Source organism: Artemia sp. Qi Xiang Cuo, chromosome 21 (genome assembly GCF_049724085.1).
Source record: "Artemia sp. Qi Xiang Cuo chromosome 21, ASM4972408v1, whole genome shotgun sequence".
NCBI classification, from domain to species: Eukaryota; Metazoa; Arthropoda; class Branchiopoda; order Anostraca; family Artemiidae; genus Artemia; species Artemia sp. Qi Xiang Cuo.
In genome coordinates, this window is record NC_142814.1 from 35,031,191 (window position 1) to 35,037,322 (window position 6,132).

Consider the following 6,132-nt stretch of genomic DNA (forward strand, 5'->3'; position numbering starts at 1 on the left):
CTTAGCTGCTTTCTGTGCGTTAAATGGTCTTGTAAACAAGCCAACCATAATTTATCAGCTCAGTTATTTTTTTTTACCAACAATCGATAAATTGACGGACAATAAGCTCTAAAAGAAACGTGTCAAATGGAAACGAAAAGCTGTATATTGATAAATATGAAACGGGTTTTCTCGTAGACATTACATCAGGTTAATTTGATTTTGGGGATATTTTTGTGGATGTAAAGGGCATTATCAGTAGAAAAATGTAACCAGAGGGTATCGAATCACAAAAGCTATAACAGAACCGATGACCTGAATTAACAATAAAGTTTTGGTTAGATTATCTTCTCTCATTGGTCCAAAGATATTCAGTACTGCATTAATAAGGGTCATATTTGAAAATTCCATAACAGAGTCTTCCTTTTCTACGTAAGAAACTAACCGCAATTTGCTTGCTATCAACAGCATTGGTCGTCCCAATGGACCAAGCGAAGCAACTTTGCACTTGACTTTACTTGTTTCTAAGAATCCGTTTTCTTTGTTCAACGTTGGTAGTCTGTGTCTTGGGCAGGGAACAAGTCCGAAGAGTTGAGGAAGTGACAACAGGAAATTCAATACCTGTGGAATGAAAAACAGCAACAGTGTCTTACTAAAATGGCCAAGAATGCTAACCACAGCAAAAGTAACCCCACTATAATAGCAAAATGTATCTCCAACGAAAAATTTGGCTGGGTACCAATTAAGTTTCAAAAGTCCAAGAGCGGTGGCAATATAAGGCAGCATAAAATAGAGTGAGAAATAGTGAAATCGTGACAATTCGCCTGAAAGTTCTACTAAGTTGAACATGCATAATGAACAGGCAATTATAACGCTTTGACCGACTTCAAGACCATTTACTCCAGCGTAGATATTAATGGCATTTGTACAAAATACTGCGAGCATCCCCATGTACACATAGTACACAATACCTAGGTCTAAGTTGGGACCAAAAATTCCTCTGAGGAACTTGGGTATTACTATGGTTGTAAGCCCAATATGTCTATAATAAATTATCAATAAAGGCAATATAGACAGGGTTGGGAAGATTAACTTGTATCGCCATTTCAAATCAAAAACGTCATCGGCAACGCCCAAAAAGTACATTAATATGATAGAAAAGATACCAGAGATATAAATAGAAACCCCATCTAAAAAAATTAGCATGAAAAGAGTGACACTAAAAAACACAAATCCTGATATGATACCGCCTGCTTCCGGGATTACAGGCTGATTTATTTTGTTGAGATCTTTCCCTTTGATATTACCGGCAAGAAATTTAGTAACACATCTTGGTAGAATAATCATAGTGGCCATTGAAGCAAATATTGAGCATCCAATGTTTATAAATAAGCAATCAATCATTGAGATTCCCGCCTAAGTCCAAAGCTATGCCCTAAAGTTTCAAAATTAAACATGTCTGTCTAGATCAAAATCGGCTCATGAAAAGATGTTAGGTCATATGGTGCCTCCTTTCCTCGATTATATAAAATAATACCGGCAGGAAATTTTTTTGCACTACGAAATTCATTAAGACAAACTCTTACAAAAAGAGAAAATGACTAACAATTTTGTATTATTGTCTTTAAATGGGATGGATGTCCTTATGACATCATGACTACACAAACATTTTCTATGAAAAACTGAACACAGTATTTCAGTTTCGGTTCAGCTAATGCAGGAAAACACGTTTTGTATAATTAAGATTTTGAGAGTGATATCAATACTTTTAAAGGCCAAATTGAAGAAATATTATTGTCTAATAATATGACCGAATTTCCCCACAGTTTTGTCATCCATAACGGCAGGTTTAAGAATATCTTTCAAGCAATATTTTCATGGTTTGAGCAATGTTGTATTAAAGTTTTTATTTGTTTAGCTGAATTTTAGACTCTAATTAAATAACAGTTATACTCACTGTGTTAACATGTTGCGTCGACTCTTTTTTACTTTATTTTAATGTTTTAAAGAACTGCACCTGACCTATTGATTGGTGTCCTTGTAAGATTTAGTGAAAAGTGTTCTTTTAAGTTTTTTATTGATATAACCGAATTTTACTTTTAGTCGTAATGAGTTTGATTTTTTAAATTTATTTCTGTACTTGGTTTAATATAAACTACTACTACTACTACCACTACTAACAACTCACCGCAGCACCAAGCCGCCTGAGGCCAACACAGCTACGCACGCTCCTCCTGCACCGCAATCTATTCAAAGCCTCCCTTTTTACTCCCGCCCACGAAGTTCCCATTTCCTTTAAATCTTTCTTTATGACTTCCTCGTACCCCAGACGGTGACGACCTGCTTTCTGTTTAGCCCTAGATGGTTGGGCAAAAAGAACAATCTTCGGCAATCTTTCATCCTTCATCCGCACAACTTACCCTAACCACCTCAAAGTTCTTTCATTATAGCCCTAGAGAGCGGTATTGAACCACATTTTTCATATAGCCTATTGTTTGAAATACGGTCAGTCAGCCGGGTACCCAAAACAATCCTTAAGCAATTTCTCTGGAAAACATCTAGCAAATCTTCATCCGCTTTTTGGAGAGTCCATGCTTTGAGCCATATTTGACCACTGTCATCACTGTAGCTTCTAATATTCTAATCTTGGTTTGCAGACTCATCTTCCTATTCTTCCAGACTTTTTTTAACTATGAAAAAACAGCCTGAGCTTTGGCTATTCTATATTTAACATCTTCACTGCTCCCACCATCTTTACTAATAATACTACCAAGGTAAGTGAAGCTGCCCACCTGATCAATCTTTTCATTACCCAACGTCACCTTTTCATCTTCGCTTATTCCAAGCCTTAATGACTTAGTCTTCCTAACATTAATTTTCAAACTAATTCTAGCGCTCTGAACTCACAAAACCTGTAAAACTTCATTCAGTTTGCTCACACTTTCATCTAGGATAGTTAAATCATCAGCATAATCCAAGTCCAGAAGACTTTTTCCTCCCCATTTGATTCCGTGGTCTCCCATCGCCTTTCCTTTGTTCCTTAAAACAAAGTCCATCAAAATATTACATACAAAGGGTGATAAAACACAACCCTGCTTAACTTCTGATTTAATACAAAACCAGCTTCTAACCTCATTTCCTACCTTAACCGCAGCAGTGTTATTCTTGTACATAGCACTAATCACTTTAATGCATTTGTCTGGTATACCATACAAAGATAAAACCTTTACTAAAGCTCTTCTATCTACAGAATCGAACACTTGCTCATAATCTATAAAACTGAGGACTAAAGGTGTTTGAAAACTCAGGCACTTCTCAATTATTAGCCTAAGAGTGAAAATTTGATCGACACATCCTCTACCTTTTCTAAAACCGCACTGTTCTTCTCTTAAAACTTTGTCTATGGCGTCTCTCAGTCTAAAAAGTATCATATTAATAAGTAATTTACTACCTACAGCGACCAGACTAATGCCTCGATAATTACCAAACTCACTTTTATCACCTTTCTTATAAAGTGGCTTTATTAAGGTTCTCTTAAAATCGTTAGGTACTTCCCCTTTTTCAAAAATCATATTCATAATCTTCAGTAACTTATTTCTAATCTCAGTGCCACCATATTTAAGAAACTCATTTACCACCCTATCAGCACCTGGGGCCTTATTATTCTTTAATCCTTTTAGTACTGTTGCTAATTCCTCCTCGCAAAACAAACCTTCCTTCACATCCAAGGTATCACAAACTTTTTCATTTTCCTCTATATTTTTTCCTGCAACTCTATCTCGGTTAAGCAAATTCTCAAAATGTTAGGCCCATCTCTCTTAAGTTTTTTCCTTATCGCTAAATGCGACCCCATTCCTATCTTTAACTGGGCCAGAATGGATTGACCACTCCCTCTCAATTTGTTAGCGTGCCAGTACAATATTTTACTACTATGCCGTCTAGCTGCATCTTCTAGATCCTCGGCAATTTTATCCATGGCCTCCACTTCACACCTGCTTAGTTCATATTTTAATGCTTTCTCCACTTTCTTTACATTTTTTTTTGTTTTCATACGATCTATCACTCAGATAATTCTTGAACAAATCCTTTCTCCTTTCTATTAAACATAAAGCTTTTTCACTATTATTCTTAGCTGCAGTTCTAGCTTTCTTCCCAAATACACCTACAGCAACTTCACAAATTATTTTTCTAAAATTATTCCAACCATCTTCCACATTATCAAATTTTAAACTCTCAAGTTTAGTACTCAACTGTTCCTGGAAAGTTTCTCTCAAATTCTCATCCTTGAGTCTACCAAAATCATAAATTCCTGGAAGGTAGTCACCCTTCCGATATTTCAGCTTTAAATTAAACCCTGACACTAATAGATGGTGGTGTTTACTTTTAACATCAATAACAGCACTCCTATATACCCTAGCATCTTGTAATGATCCTGCCAGTCTTCGGTTTACTATAACTTAATCAATAAGGTTTGCTGTCTTACTATCACGTGAATACCGTGTTAACTTATTAGCCATTTTATGACTAAACACCGTGTTGGCTATAACTAGATTGTTATACCTACAAAATTGCAAAAGTCTGTATCCATTACTGTTTTCTTTTCCTACACCAAATTTACCTAGGATAGGATACCATCTATCCCTATTTCTACCAACCTGGGCGTTAAAATCTCCCAGTAATAAGATCATATTTCTACCTAGGAACCTGTCTATTTGATCCTGTAACTGTAAGTAAAATTCATCTGAGTCACTAGTATCTCCGTCAGTCGGTTCTATAGGGGCGTATACTACTATAACTGATACCCTGAACTTTCTAGTCATAAAATGAGCAATTAGTATTCTATTATTAATACCTTCCCAACCTAAACAAGACTTAGCAGCTTCCTTATTCATCATCAGCCCTACTCCCTGTCTATATATCCCATCCTTCCTGCTTGAGTAAGCAAATTCTATTTCACCTAATTTCATGCTTCCTACCCCTGGGATATGAGTTTCTGAAATTCCTAATAAATCCAGTTCGAACATAAATCCAGCTTAATGTAAACCATAGCCAAAAATCCACCCTCATATTGATATGACTGCCATAGCTTCATCAAATAGGCAAGGGTATCTCTCAGTGACTGAGAGCCGGAATTTGATAACTGTTTACGAGCTACATGCCATTATAAATGCGCATTTATCATTCACTTTTATTTTTTATTCCTTTATCATTTTACTTGCTATGATCAATGCAACTTTTCCACATCACAATCTTTTTCATGAACGCTCGAATTTCATCGTGAACTAGAAATTTTTGATCCGTTTTAACCTTGCTAATACAAATTAAGTTCATTTAATTTGGAAAACGAAAATTCTGACAAATAAGTGGGCTTGAGAAAATACATTGCCAAAAAATATTTTAATGATGATTATCATCACATTTTTCACCCTGATGAAGTAATTAAAAACAAGCTGATCCTTCTATTCCATGTATCTTCTCTTACGGGGATCATATACCACAGTAGTATCCCAACTCTGCTTTCGGCAGGTCAGATAGCAGATTAATATGGAATTTCTACCAGCCCATTATAAGTAACCTCTAACCTCTCACATCTGGGCAATGTGGTCACCTGTTTCAACCGTTCGGCTAGTAAGATTCCTATGACATCCATTTGACGTCACGACATCCATAGGAAAATAGCATAGGATACTGATGACATACCCTGTGACATCACGACATCCCTGGCAAAATTTCATGAGAGCCCTCTTTCTACCAGTCGGCTGGCAAGATTCCGATGACATCCCTTGCAAGATTCTAAGCGCATGCCATGGCAAAATTCCGACAACATGTTCTGGTAAGATTCCTGGTGTTTCAATTTTGTTTCAGTATTGGCAAGGTTCCCTCGACACGTCTGTGTTTAAAGGGTCAGATAGGAAAACTAACATGGGAAGTCAGATAAGTGGAGCTCCTAGTCCCTCACACTTGTGCAATACGGTTCCAGGTATTCTATAAAGGGAGCATAGCTAGTGAAATACCCTCACACTTTAAATAGGTCCCTAGGAAAAATAGCATAGGATTTTAAATAACCAAATAGCTGCATGTTAACATAGGACTTCTGGAAACCCAATAGGGGGTGTAGAATTGTAGCTTTTGCACCTGAGCAATGCGGTCGCC

The 6,132-nt window shown here is 36.6% G+C and overlaps 1 pseudogene; it reads right to left on the minus strand.

Annotated features, from left to right (window-relative positions):
• Positions 1 to 234: 234 nt before the first annotated feature.
• Positions 235 to 1,383, minus strand: LOC148939484 (UDP-N-acetylglucosamine--dolichyl-phosphate N-acetylglucosaminephosphotransferase pseudogene; annotated as a pseudogene).
• Between the last annotated feature and the right edge of the window lie 4,749 nt (positions 1,384 to 6,132).